We start from the raw sequence: 16201 nt of genomic DNA on the forward strand, positions 1-16201 counted from the left end.
AGGAAATGCAAACTAAAAAAAAATCCTCCCACCCGTACCATTTTTTTTTTAAAATCTGGATGAACATGATGAAAATCTACTAAATAATTTTAGTTGGCCTAAACAGATGCATTCTTTTTAGTCAACATCAATTTCATCTATAAAATTTGAAGCCACCAACCTGACTATATTCTGATTCAGACAATGGCCGCCTCGTCAATTTTTTCGACACAGGTGAACTGGAATCGGCATCAGATATGCTAGCCACACCTCTTTTCCTTTGACGGGGAGGTGGGTGTGGTGTATTGTTTTTGTCATTTTCTAATTTTCTCCTTTTAGGTGACATACAGCTTTTAAAATCAGGGAAAGTCTTTTTAAAGGGAGATAATCCATCAGGTAAACAGGGAGATTCTGGACATGTTGTTGTATCATCATTTACAGGTTGTAATTTAGCTTTAATCTACAAAAAAAAGCACATTTTCACTTATATATCCATAAGCTATATTGTAGAATTCTGTAACACATTTCAGCAACAAAAGAAATTTTTAGAATTTTGGACTGGAAAGTTATTGTTGAATTTTTCATATGATATGTACATGTAGAAATAATAATGTGGAAAAAATGTATTTCATTTCTTTGTTTTAAAAAAATCTACACACCTTTACAAGCCTATAAGAAATTTGTAAAATTTTAAAAACCTAAGGTTGTGTTACAACAATACCCCTTTAAAAAACACTAAGAATTAGTATCCCATAGACAAATAACAAGCATTTCAAAACATTTTCCCAGAAGTGCAATTTCCTCAAAGACAGTTAGAAATGAATAGGGGTTGACAGGCAGTGTAATTATGCATAGCCATTTAAAAAAAACCTCAAGGGGTTACAAACTGTATGAAAAATTAAAAAAAAAATGTCAAGACATTTCTCTATAGTTAACCTTTTTGTCCTCCATCTTTTCTTGTTTTTTCTGTCGCCATAGTGATTTTCCTCTCATTGGTAGTTTGTTGCTGCTGGGTTTTCTCAGAGTTGATCTGTTATTACATAATTTTCTACAAAACAGAAAATATTAACAATAATGTTATTATTCATTTCTCAACACTATTTTTGATAATATAACATTTTCTTACTAAACAATGAAATTTATCCATCTGCATGGTCTTATTTTTAAATATTAAAATTTAACTGTCTCCAGTGGATAAATATCATATCACACTTGATGCAGTGGTAGAATCTATACGTGTCTGTATTTTAAATGATTTTCACTTCTATACTGGAATTCAATATATCTGTTTATGTTATGCATTTCACAGGATCTTCTTTTTTCTTGCCCTGATATTAATGAAACTCATTATTCACTTATGACAGTAAGTATAATTAATTGCAGTTTCAAGAGTCGTAACCGTTTGCTGAACATTTTAAATCTCATGACATGTCTAATTATTCAACATTATTTATATTATATAGTGCTATTTGACCCTACGATATCTACTTGTTTGACATTTTGCAGATCATGTGATATTTGACCATACAATATCTACTTGTTTGACATTTTGCAGATCATATGATATTTGACCATACGATAACTACCTGTCAAATTTCCTTTCTGAAGTTGAAGGTTAAACTTTTTGCGACATTAGTCTTAAAAATGTCCAGCAAAGAGAAAATTGTGCAACTATTAAACAATAGATGCTGGACCTTATCTGCAAAGCTTTGGATGACAGATTTGGACCAACTGTATAAGATCCATTGTTGCTTGCTGCTGCAAAATCAGGACATTCTCAACAGAAGTGGTTGTGACCTGGAAGTTATCAAAAATGAATGGACTGATTTCAAAGCATACATCTACAGACGCAAATCAACAGACATCAGCACATTTTTTATTAATGACAATCTTAAAACTTGATTCAAGAATCTGTTGTTCTTGCTGGAGATCATCAGTCACAGATTTCAATATGGACTCAGTTTTCATGAGGTGGTGGTCTACAGGAAGACCAAAGCATCCTTGGTTTAACCCATACGACTGCAGAATGGATAGGTCTATAAGAGAACCCAGTGATTTGGGAAGGGATGATGATTAAATGATCGACACATAATAGTGACATTGAGTCAGAGAACTCAGTCTTGCAAATAATTTATCTTTCAGTCTGAAAAAAATAAAAGGATTTTAGAAATAGTATTCTTTATTTAGTTACAAATAAATTCATGTAGCATAACAAATTGCTCCCTTCATAAGGTACGCTCAAAGCTCAAATGTTATTGGTGCATATCATCAATATGTAAGATTTTCTATTTTGAATTCGGACAAGAGAGTTAAGAGTTCAGACAAGTTGATTTTCTTGCAACTTGTCCAAGTTAGAAAAAAATAATAATGTAGAGGCCTGCACCCACTACCAGACATTTTGTGGATCATGTGATACCTACTTGATAGCAGACTCTAAAGTTTCCACCCACTGCCAGACATTTTGTGGATCGTGAGATACCTACTTGATAGCAGACTCTAAAGTTTCCACCCACTGCCAGACATTTTGTGGATCATGTGATACCTACTTGATAGCAGACTCTAAAGTTTCCACCCACTGCTGGACATTTTGTGGATCATGTGATACCTACTTGATAGCAGACTCTAAAGTTTCCACCCACTGCTGGAAACTTTGTGGATCATGTAATACCTACTTGATAGCAGACTCTAAAGTTTCCACCCACTGCCAGACATTTTGTGGATCATGTGATACCTACTTGATAGCAGACTCTAAAGTTTCCACCCACTGCTGGACATTTTGTGGATCATGTAATACCTACTTGATAGCAGACTCTAAAGTTTCCACCCACTGCTGGACATTTTGTGGATCATGTGACAGCAACAGTAAACTCTCATCTTACATGCGATCTAAAATGAAGAAACAATTCAGCCATATCTTTAACATTAACTGACAGGTCAGAGAAAATATAAGATATAGATTTTATAAAATTTCATTATTTCATTATCAAGGTTTCCTGACCGCAAATCAAAATTGCCCCAAATATTTGAGGCAGCCAGAAATTTTCTAATTATAGGATCTAATTGTAGACAAGGGTTCATTGTCAGAGAATAAACAGGTCAAAATTTAGTACATCTTCTGTTTAATATAAATAAACAGACATAGCACTCTTTTGAAGCATAGAACATTAGTGACTTATGTTTGTGATTATGTCATTATTGCAACAAAAAAAAATTGATCAGAAAATTAACCTCCATTTAATAACAGGTTTCTACTAGCAAATGTTGATTTTTCAATGAAATGATAGGGAAAAAAAGCAAATTTTGAAAATTATTCAACATTTAATTAAACAAAATAAAATTTCATTACCTCTTTAAAGTTTGAATAGCTACAAAAACCCGGAATATATGAACATTTTGGAAACAGCAAGGAAAATAGTATGTTAAACTTTACTGTCAGCTCTAAACTTCAAATCACTTACTTCATATTGCCTATGAATTATTGAATCATTATCAACTGTAACATGTATGAAATATATTTGTTTAAAGAATTCAATAGCAACTTCCGACTATCTGTTTTACAAAAATCATACAATACCAACGTTTTAATGCAGATGCCTTTTGACATTTAATATATCAAATTGTATAAAAAAAACTTCCAATTATATCAAAATGTTAGATCACTAACTTTTAAAATATTCCTGAAATTGGGTAACTGTATTTAAGATACGATTCAGACTTTTTTTTCAGAAACTGGACAACTGCTTAAATTGCAAATGAAGACCATGTAAAATTTACTTTTTTAGTTTTGGATGAGGAGTAATGATTGTTATAGCTATCCATTATAAAGAAGCTTTAAATTAATATAAGGAAGATGAGTGTCTTGTAAATGACAAACAAACACATAAGAAGTTTTTTTTTGGTGTACAATTATCTTTTAAAGAAGTTTGAAGTAGTTTTACTCACAGAAAACATGCCTCCGGTTTCTGTCAGGCTAGTGTTACTATTCTTACTATGTCCAAACATTCTCTCTACTTGGCAGTGTTTTAATGGTAGTACACAACAACACGAGTAGGTATTGTTACCACTGTCTAAAACTTAGCTTTCCCATAAAGCAACATGTCAGAAAACAGGAAAAACATTCTGTCATGTGAATTTCCACCTTTTCTTGAAACCTGTCAATAAGTATACAAAGAAATATATTTATGTAATGTTCTGCAAGTTTCAGTTAATTTATCTTATCTTCAAGACTGTTATTTTTGTAATTATTCCTGATATTAGTTTTATGACCTGGCAGTTGTAAGTGTGGTTGTTCGGGGAAAAGTCTTTCCAAAAAGATTGTCTAAACCTTAATTTTGTTTTTAATCACATGAAATAAAGATAATTGGCAGAGTCATTTTCAGTGAAAATCTATTTGTCGATTAGTGTGGTTGGATATAGAAGGCTAACACTACCTCTACCTCAGAGTCATAGGTGGAAGTGAAGGAAAAGAGGTGAGACCTTAAAGAAATGTACTTTTTCACTTACAGTTCTACAATCTCTTTTTATGATATTACAATTTAGCCATTTTTATCCTAATATTTCTTTCCTTTAGTACTAATCCAATGGTTTATTTGATGACTTTAAATTTTATTTAACTAAATTATTTCCACTAGTCTGGCATTGTACTACTAATTCTTTCATCTATGAATGAAATACATGTATTGCCATTATATCAAAACACAATGTTACTGTTGCCAAATGCTACATTTTGAACACTTGGGCTACATTATAATCGTTTAGTGGCTTGAAAACTCAAAATCAAGAGCAGATTTAAATGAAACACCAAACAGTTTGTATCAGTCTACATAATAAAAGAAAGAGTGATGCCAAACAAAAGACATATTCCATGAAATGCTAAACTATATATTTATTTATATGCATATGTATTATCAGACCCTCCTTTAATTTACCCTTTTCAGTACTCCTTCTCTGAGAAACTCTCTACCTGGAGTCAGTATTTTAGGTGCTGAGCTGTCAAAACACTTCTGAATACTCAACATTTTCTGGAAGTTCTCATGTTGTTTTATATGTTCATTTATATTACTGGCTATTTCTCCTACCTGGTGAGGTGATTCTGGAAATAGTTTTATATTATATAGTTCATTATTTTAAATGTGGCATTTGAAATCATTCCAGTTTTAGGAGAAGGTATGTGTTGCTCAGTCTTTCGTTTTTAAAGTGTTTTGTGGTCTGTTGTTTGTCTTTACATAGTTTTTTTACCTTTTGTGCCATGCCCCTCAGATGTGAGACGACTACATCTGATTTACATAGAATAAATAAATATATTATCCTTTCACTTGTTTTAAAAAGAGCAGTTAGTTTTGATAAAACAGAAATAGTGTCATTATCTCAAATTTTCCAGATGCAGTGACACTTTCAGACGATGATTTATAGTTATGGATTAGGAATGAAATTTTAATTACTGCTATTTTTCTGTCAGCAAATTGATACCTTATCACTGTTTTTGTATGGCAATATGAATCACTGTACTATCTTGTCTTTTTCTGGTTTAATTGCCAAAACCTGAACTTTTTGCTGATAAACGATAACACTTCTATGTAAATTACCAGTCCTAAAAAAAATTTAAATGTTCAACATTTAAGACACATAATTTATGTAATCAATTACAAACAAGATGTTTCATTTCAAAAATACATTTTGTGAATAAGAATGACTTCAAAACAAAGATTAATTCATCACACAGTTGTATTAAATCATTTAGATTGTGCATCTTTTAAAAGTATGAGCATGATGAATAATTAACTTTTGAGATAATTTGTACTAAAACTTGGATTTGGGAGGGTTTGTGAATGCGTACAAGTCTTTTTCATTACCCATTATGTTCAGTTATTGGAGTGTAAAGCTAGTTATCTTGTTTTTACCTTTAATCTGTATATAATCATGATTTTCTTCTGTTGTACACTGTAATAAGTCTTCTAGTAACAGTCTATACCTGAGGAAAAAAATTATATAAATAACATAAGAGGCTCGTATCTGGCAAGACTCCTTTCCTCACTTTTTGAGTCATTAATCATTTGATCTTTCCAAAACATTGGTCTTATAGTTTTAGGCAAAAAAAACCCTTAAGACTTGCCCAACTAGAATGTAATAGGGTATTTACTTTCAAATTTCATTCTTGCAAGCAAGTTTAATAGATTTATATTTGGGCAAAAATTTTAGAAAAAGATATTATGACAAGAATCTGTTACCAAAGGATAACATGCCAAGCTCGCACTATTTTTCTTTGTTCAGTGAATCATGAAATATAGGTCAAACCCCTATTTTGTATATAATCAAAAAATAGATCACATCATAATGAACATTGGAACTAATTTTTCAAGTTAAAGTGACCACAACTTTATGGTCAACTACATCATCCAAAAACTTTAACTTGAGAATGAATTTATTCACACCATCACATTTACATGTTCACTGAACAGTGCAATCAGGGTAAAAACTGTAATTTGCCATATAAATTTTAAAGTTCATTTCATAATGAACATGTGTACTAAGTATAAAGTTGATGTGACCTTAAAATTCAAAGCATCTGCAAACTGGAAGCAGGCTTAATTAAGATCCAAATATCACTCACCTGTTACAACTCACAAGTGTCCAGCAGATGACCAAATATTAAGCCATTCTGGTCAGTAGTACTGAAGAAATGTGTGATGAAAAATATTTAGTTCATTCAACATATTATTTAAAGTATTTGGAAACAAATGTGCGACAGATTAGAAAAGTGGTCACACTTCACAACTCATCACTGTTAAGCTACTGACCAAATATGAAATTGTTCTGTTCAATGGTTCCTGAGAAGAGTATGAAAAAAATATCTGCTGTACAAACAAAAAAAAGCACAGACAAACCAATGGAAAATCTGATCGCAATATAGCCCCAAATTTTAGAGCGGGGTATTGAATATAGTTGCATATGGTTCTAAAACAGTAGAACTCATTGATTTGATGCAACTTCAAATATAGTGTCATATCCTAGAATCTTTTTTCCCAAAAAAAATTACAATTAAAATTGATGGTAAGTTATAGTCATTTTTCAAGTTTTTTATTTTTGGTTGCAGAAAAGATCACCTGGATGCTACTCCTATTAAGATAAGGTACCTTGGTATTCTCTGTACAGAAGTTATCAGTAAAGCATCCAGTTTGAGACCATTTAAATCTGAACGTTCTTCTTGAGTCTGAATGAAATCTTTAATTTCTGTGCTCTTCTGCAACCATTCCTGTTTAAAATATTATTCATTAAAAACATGATATGATATAATTTTTCCTAGTTGATGCGAGGTAAGTTAAACATTTATAAATATACGTGTACATTCTTTAAAAACATGATACTCCAAAAGGTCTGAGGACACATTTGTTGTCCTTTAACTTTCGATGTCTACAAATATAGTCCCTAGTGTAGACAGTGTATAACTTGCAATTTTTTTTATATACACTTTCCAAAATTATTACTTTATATTTTATGCAGGAAATATTAAGAAGGGGGATCAAATTACAGGTTAAAACAAATTGGGTAATGAATTTTTAAGTCAAGTAGTGATATGGTCTAGTTAAAAAAAAGTCAAAAGTAGTACACTACACAGTAAATCTTTTTGAGATAGAGCAGGTTCGATTTATTTAATTAGGATTTATTGTCTAAAAGAAATGCACTACAAAATATCTGTGTTCTCTGTCCAAAACAACCTAGAGAACTGTAATAGCAAGATGTTTGAATAAATTGTTTAGAATGTGAAATATTTCTGGCAATTTAATCTTTATAATAGGCCAGCCTATAATAGCCTGGGTCCCTAACCCTTAACTAAATTAAGGTTGCCAAGGCAGTCCAAGGCCTGCCTATAATAGCCTCATCTTTTACCTTTAACTTAAGTAAGCCTAAAAGGAACATTAAGGGCATATCTATAAATTAAGTTGTTTGAATAATGTTCTGGTTACCTTACCTGTAAAGCTGCCAGGACACTAAAGGTATGATTCATATAATGTTCTGGTTCTCTTACCTGTTAAGCTGCCAGGGCACTAAAGGTATGATCCATATAATGTTCTGGTTCTCTTACCTGTAAAGCTGCCAGGGCACTAAAAGTATGATCCATATATTTTCTGGTTCTCTTACCTGTAAAGCTATCAGGACACTAAAGGTATGATCCATATAATGTTCTGGTTTTCTTACCTGTAAAGCTATCAGGACACTAAAGGTATGATCCATATAATGTTCTGGTTCTCTTACCTGTAAAGCTATCAGGACACGAAATGTATGATCCATATATTTTCTGGTTCTCTTACCTGTAAAGCTTCCAGGGCACTAATGGTATGATCCATATATTTTCTGGTTCTCTTACCTGTAAAGCTGCCAGGGCACTAATGGTATGATCCATATATTTTCCTGGTTCTCTTACCTGTAAAGCTGCCAGGGCAGTTTCATGGTTGTTAGCATATGATGAGTATAACTTTAGAAATGGTCCTAGATAGTGGAAGGCCTGGCCTATAGTGGTTTGTTCCATATACTCTTGAAGTGTCTTGTTGACCTCCCATATCTGTTCTATATTACCAAAGATCTTACTGTGGATGCTGTCTGGGATTAAACAGTTAAACCTCAGTGGATAATCAAAATACTGAAATAGAAAAAAAACTTTGTGGAAAATCAATATATTGAAAAGGGAAAGAGACATAAGCAGAAAATCCAAGTACCCTGTTTTAACAATGGACAAGTCAATTAGTTTTAAATTATTTCTCTTGACACTCATCCCCCTCCTTTCAATCTTGATCAGTTTAATAACAAAGCTACATAGATATTTATACCATAAAAATCAGCTCGGAATAAGCACTTAAATCTATAACATGAAAATAGTAGACAATATTATCACAGGTAAAAGCAAAACAATACAATGAATAATACCTTATCAAAGATTGCTCCAATTTACTTAAAGCAGGCTCAAAATACCTATAAAACTGCTGATTTATAAATCATCCTGTCCTACAATCTTATATCAGCACCTATACTACAGAGAAGATTTCTTACATTACTGTCATGAATAGGAAAGGAAGACACAAAGTTATGCAATGCCCGAAGTAATTTTGTTCTTGTAAATCTTAGAGAAATATGCTTCAGACGACTATGATACCCATAAAGTGTTTAACATGCTCTTTGTTTTTGTTTAAAGTGTGCTTTTAATACATTTAATGGAAATAACACTTAAAGGGGCACTAGCTGTCAAATTCATGTTCACCGATTTGACTCAAATTCTCATATTTAATGTATAACAATGTAAAACATTTATCCAAATTATAAAAAGTCTAAGATAAACAATTTTCAGGGCATACTGTGGATATAATGTAGCTTCGTTTTGTGTGTATTTTAGTCTAGACGCCATCTAATTAACTGTCGAGTTGACCTCCCGAAAACCACAGATGCCCATATAAGGTATATAAACATAAATAAAGATACAAATAGATAGCGCAACTCGTGCAAATGGATTCTTCTAGGTCTCTTTGATTTCATTTATAGATTAATATATGTTAATCATCATTTTTACCTGTATAAAAATGAATTTTTTTGAGGATCGAATCAGTCAATTAAATGATTAACCTTTGTTTCACTTTCAATGTTGAATTCTTTTCCTTTAAATAATCAAACATGCACACAATTCATGCATTTTCCATCTTTAGCTCAGGGGTTAAATTGAAGTTCACATGAATACGGATTCAATGAGGTCGAATTATTTTTTCGCTATTTCACTTTCATTAATGATTGAACAAAAAAAAATCATATTTTATAATTTTTGTATATCTCGTATACGTAGCTAGTGCCCCTTTAATATGTTTTGTGTGTCAGTAGCGGTTTTCTGGATTAGTTGTCATACGCGATGCTCAAACCTAAACATTTGAAAACCAGGGATGTTTAATTACATCGGAGCTGTGTGACCAAAAGATACCTACATTGTGAAAAGGACAACCAAATTAACCTACTTTTATGTTCTTTTTAAGCTTCCTGAACTTTTAAAATCTCAACAGAACACAGTAAACATTATATCACAGTACATCTAATAATACTACTATTATATCAACTTTTTACCTTGTTCACTAATTCTTGATGATTCAGATATGTCTTTTCTGTTTCAAACAATTCTATTATCACTTTCTTTCTTCTTTTCTCTCTTTTTTCTGTTGTGACTATATCAATCCGTTCCTTGTTCTGTTGGGCTATCTCATTCAATACTGTTACAAAATAATCAAAATAGAGGACTATGCAAGTAATTGTTTTAGATTTTCATTTCAGGCCTTTTATAGCTTACTGTACAGTATGGGTTTTGCTCATTGTTGAAGGCAGTACTGTGACCTATAGTTGCTTACTTCTACATCATTTGGTCTCTAGTGAAGAGTTGTCTCATTGGCAATCATACCATGTATCTTTTTGTTTTTGCAAGTAATTAAATGACAACTCAACAATATCTCAATAGTTTGTCACTAACAATGACAATACAACATAGGTTAATCTCAATCAATCGTCATTATCATAATAGAATCTGTATAATTAAATAAATGACAAAAACATACTTTTTAGCAGTTGGGAAAAAAACATATAACAAAAAGTCATGTATACGTATTCAAAGTGCTGATCCTTCGTGTGAGTCAACTGTCAAACTTCTTAGCATTGACCTTGATTATGAGTTAAATTTTGATACTCATATCAGTAAAATATGCAGGAAGGTATCTCAGCAACTTAATATTTTGAAACGTTTGGGAACTTATTTGAACAAGCGTTAGTAAGCTAACTATATTCCATACATTTATTTTGAGCAATTTCAATTTCTGCCCTTTGGCATGGCATTTCTGTACTGAGAAAAATTCAAACAAATTAGAAAAAGTGCAAGAAAGAGCACTAAAGTTTGTGTATGAAGATCATTCAAGCTCATACCATCAGTTGCTTAAAAATGCTAAGATGCCTTCACTGCATATTGCAAAGATCAATGGCAATTGAAACTTTTAACATGTGTAGTTAGTAAATTAGCACCTGTCTGTTTACATGATCTATTAAATCTAAAAGATTGTAAATATTCTTTCAGATATAGTAATATACTGATATTTCAAATGTAAAATAAACACAGGTTGGTAAGAAAAGTTTAAGATTTGCAGCTGCTACTCTGTGGAACAGCCTACCTGAACATTTCAGAACCGAAAATAGTTTTTCACAATTCAAGAGCCTTATTCAGTCCTGGAATGGATTGGAATGCCGTTGTTCTGCATGTAGATAATGTATTATTTTTTAGTTTTAGCTCTAAATGTTTGCATTATGCCTTAAATTTTGCATGTGTGCTTTACTTTTTATTTTGTGCTTTAAATTATTTTTGATTCATTTTTAGTTGTGCTTAAAATTTAGTTGCTTTAATTTTAGTTATGCTTCAGTTTTAGCATGTTTAGATGTGTAGTTTAGTAGTGCTTTGCATGTATTTCAATATGCGTGTGCTGTATCTATGCATTGAAATATATGCTGCTTATATATCTTATCTGCATGCTCTCTGTTTTAATGTTATGTAAATGTTATTTATATTCAATAAAAAGCTCTCAAGAGTTTATGTTTGTACTGTCATAGGTGAACGGAATCAAAATAAAACTTTCGTATATCTAGATCCTGAATTTTAATAATAATCATTAGTGCAGTCTGTTTTATAGAATATATCTAAAATTTTACATTTTTAACTTCAATATAGATATTTTAAAGGGTGTACATGTCCTGTCATTTTCTTTATGTTTATATTCAGAATATTCAGAAAATTTATTCTTTTCTCTAAAGACATATCATTACATGGAACTTGACTATGCTAAGAGCTATATAAATTCTACATTGTACTTCCTGACTGCCAGGTGCACTTTGTTCAAAATAGCTTGTCACTGTCATAGTAAAACATATGCAATTTCAGTATTTAGCATAAAAATAGGCAACCTGAGCAATTTCCATGGTCCACCAGTTTCAGACTCATGATAAATTACAAGTCCATTTATAGGAGTAAAAAAAGGGTTTTTTTCCCAATTTCCATAGAAACAGTTTACCTTTGAACCTACTCCTTGTTGTCAACATTGTTCAGATCCAAGGCATCACCAGTTAACCTACAAAGTGAAATACAAAATGTCATAAAAAAATATTCTCTGATCCAGGATGATCCCAGACTATATATCAGGTTGTTAGTTTTCATTTTTGATTTGTTTCGGTGCCTTTTAAAGCTGACTATGCGGTAGAGGTTTTGCTCATTGTTGAAGGCTGTATTGTGACCTATAGTTGTTAACTTCTATGTCATTTGGTCTCTAGTGGAGAGTTGTCTCATTGGCAATCATACCACATCTTCTTATTTTTATTTATATATAGGCAGTCTGTTTTTATATGTCATTCAATATAAAAGAAAAAAAAATGTTTCAAGACCTAGTTCATGTTTTCTTATTGTATTACATGTTCAATTTTTGAGTTTAAGTAAAAGCAACAGTTCAACAGACACAGCAAACTATATTTATTAGCCCAAAATTGGACTTGATGAACCTTTACCCTCAGACTTTCTTTGTACAAGAAGTAAAAGATATATATATATATATATATGCAAAAGAATGGATACACAGAGCAATTTCCTTAAGAAATTTCCTTAACAAAAAAATAGAATCCCAGACATGCTAGTGGTTACCGAACACAATTCAGCTAGCTCTGGAGTGCCCAAAAAAAATAGCAATCCTTTGGTTCATATAAAGTTATAAAAAGAGTCCAAAAAGAAAAATAAAAGCAATGACATGAGACCGACACAAACATTGTGTCCTGGAGTTTTAGCTTATATGAATTGCTTTGTTATCGAGCCATTATTTTTTAAACTTTTCAATTTTTTACTCTGCTGACATGCTGTAAGGTGACCCATAGAGGTGCTTGCAACATGAGTTGCTGATGTTTTTTTTGTGAAAGTTTTATCTAAATTTTTTAATAAATTTATAAATTTTTATATAGGATTGCTAGAGATGTGAAATTTTGCTTGTTGCATGGATTTATCCAGGTGAGCATCAGATGCTTTGCTTTACTTGTTTAGTAAGGATACATTTTTATATTCGGTAAAAAGCTCATCAGAGCTTATGCAGACCTGCCAACTTTTGAAAATCTCCATGGGGGATTTAGTGCGCGTCCAGATTTTTAAAGGTTATAATTTTTGCGGTGATTCTGTGTGCACTGTTTTTTAATTCTTGAAATAGTCTCATATCTCTTCTTTTTTTTTTTGGTATACTGATTTTGAGCTAATAAGCCTTGATTTCTTTTATTTGCATGATTCTTGTACTTATTAATTGCGAAAATAACTTATATAAGTTATGAATAGAGAAAAATGGCATTAAAAATAAAGGATACAAAGTGAAGACCCATCAAGACCCCCCTTTTCCCCCTCCAAAGACCTAAACCTAAATGTTCTAAAGTTAGAAGGATGAAGACAGACTTTGAGTTAGTCTATCAGTATTAATGAGAAAAAGGATAACATTTATGTTATCTTTCTTTGTGATCAGAGGTGCTCTTTCTTCTTCTTCGTCTTCTTCATTATGTAGATCCCTCCAGCGTTGGGGCACACACAGCTAGCTGTGTTCCCTTAACGGATTAGTTTTTAAAAAATGTTAACGTATTCACAATTTGTTCTAAATTTAAAATGTTGAAAAGAAATCCTCCACCGGAACGTTGCACATGCACAAAATTTATTTACAGAAATGTACATATTATATACACGAATAACCCATACGTTCGCCAGAATGTAGATTCGATGATAAAAGCAATGTCTAGCTTAATAAAATCTATGAACAGTCGGCACTAGTTTGGCTGTTGAAGAAACTGGATAGAGTTTATGTGTTAAAAGACATCATTCATATGAAAGCCTAGTAGAATAAGTCTAAAAAACTATGCTTTTCGAAGATGTTAAAGATTGATATTTTTCTAGATAATGTTGACATCTCCGTTAATAAGCAATGATATATTTTATGCGTTATAAAAGTTAGCTCTACTCAGATTTAAAAAGTCTAGCTATACGCACATTCAGGCTTTTATATGTTGTATATTAGATTTAAGCAAGCAGATATTAATGCTGCAGATAGTTAAGCATATAGTTCACACTAAAGTTTTAAACGGCTACTATTTTACTATTGATAATATATATCACATAGACACATAGGTGGTAAATATTGTCGTTGGTGTCTTAATGGGGAGCTGTGAGAACCAGGGAAGCGTGATATCTCTGTGGATAATCTCTTTTTGTGAATTTCATAACAGTATATTCTGGACATTTTTTCAATCTTTCGAAGTATTTCTGGGTTGTTCGGTATAATGCCCAGATTTGCAAAGTTCTGACAGTCTTCTTTAAGTGTAGGTCTTCCGTTTCAGTTTTACAATTTGGATAAAACGGGTCTACTTCGGCCTGGTTAAATCAGCTGTGTCTATGAGCTTTTAATAGATAGGTTCCCGTTTACATGCGGATTTTTGTAATTGCTTTTCTGATGTCAGAGACTGATGAGGAAACTGTAGCCAAAACAGGATGTGTGAGTTTGAAATTGCTAAATTTTGTAGAGTTGATTTTTCTTCACATTCTAAGCGTAGTTTGTTTGTCCAATGTTTGTTTATTGCTGATTTTGTCAGTTTTTGCCATTCTATTTTTGTATACTTCTTTTCGAATAATTCAAGAAAGAAAGGTAGGTTGTACATCTCTAAAATTTCTGCTCATTTTGGTAAATAAGTTTGTTGATCTGCCGGACATATATTGACGCATAGCTAGTGATCTAATAGTTTCATTGTTGCTGTTGAGAACACCAAATAAGAGGCTAAGTTGTCTTTTTTGGATGTCAGCATTAAGCGGAAGAGTTCCCAGAAGTAGGTATACTGATGCACATGCTGTCCTTTTAGGAAGAAACTGTAGTTTTCTCAAAATATCGAGGTGGAAGCTTGATAGAAGCGTCATTTCTTTAGAGTTCACATGCAGAGTTTCAAGCCCGTATAGCAACCTTGGTAGGACGTATGCTTGATAGATCCTATATGATGATTTAGGGTTTAAACCATCTGAGCCATGTACACCGGTCTTTATGAGAGAATACAACGTTCTTCTTGCTAAACTGATGCGATCTTCTACATTTATTCTGGTTTCATCTTTTGTTGATCTTGTGAGCACTAGATGAGTTGTACGATCAGAACAATTTAAATCATTGTTCCCCATTTTAAAATCATCGCTATCTTTAATGATCTTTATGGTTTTTTTTCCCAGTCTTTATTATAACATTACTCTTTTGCGGATGGATGTTAAATCGATGATCTTTTGAGTAGTTATCGACAATGTTCAGTATTTCTTGCATTTCTACTCTATTGAGGGATTAAAGTACGATGTCATCTGCACAAGTAGGACATCCCACATAATTGTTGCCTATATGAGTACCTAGATTACGTTTTTGCAGATCTAGAAGCAGTTCATTTATGTAGGCCTTATATAGGTGAGTTAATAGGACACCTCCTTGACGCACGCCCTGGTTTATATCAAAGCTTGTACTTGTTTCTCCTTTCCATTTTACTGTTGATGTAACACCGCTATAGCTCCTCAATAATGTTCCACAAATTCAGATTTAGCCCGTAATGATATAGCCTGTCCATCAGTATTTCGAGACTAACAACGTCAAATGCCTTATGACTGTCGAGTGTTGTGACAAAGATGTTTGCTTTCCTGAGATCTCCGAGCATGCCTCCGAAAGTATTAGGGCTGCCATGTTTGGTGATAATCCTTGTGTAAAACCAAATTGTAACGGAGGTTGACCAGATTTCATTAGGTTGGCTTTATCCAAAATGATATATTCGAATACTTTTCCAATAACTGATGTAACTGTTATGCCACGGTAATTTTCGACTTCATAGAATGCTTTCCTTATTTTTTTTTTAAACCACTCCTTAGTACAAAAGGGCACATATTTATAAGATTTGCAGAAACTTTTTCAAAAGAACTATACGTCTATCTGGTAATACATTAACAAAACATGTCCATGCATTTTTGAATATACATAAACTTCAATCTTCTTTTTTTTTAAAAAAAATAAGAGAACCCTTCTTTTAGAAAAGATGTTCCAAATGTAATGAATTTCCCCCCTTTCAAGTTAAAAATGCTAAGTTTTTCTTTTATTCTTTTCTACCAGAGGAAATATATATATATGGATAGTCGACC

At 32.1% G+C, this 16201-nt stretch overlaps 1 pseudogene; it reads right to left on the reverse strand.

Annotated features, from left to right (window-relative positions):
• Positions 1-891: 891 nt before the first annotated feature.
• On the reverse strand, positions 892-12081 carry LOC127706684 (rho guanine nucleotide exchange factor 39-like; annotated as a pseudogene).
• Positions 12082-16201: the final 4120 nt, after the last annotated feature.

Source organism: Mytilus californianus, unplaced genomic scaffold (genome assembly GCF_021869535.1).
Source record: "Mytilus californianus isolate M0D057914Y unplaced genomic scaffold, xbMytCali1.0.p SCAF_6, whole genome shotgun sequence".
In the NCBI taxonomy this organism is placed as follows: domain Eukaryota; kingdom Metazoa; phylum Mollusca; class Bivalvia; order Mytilida; family Mytilidae; genus Mytilus; species Mytilus californianus.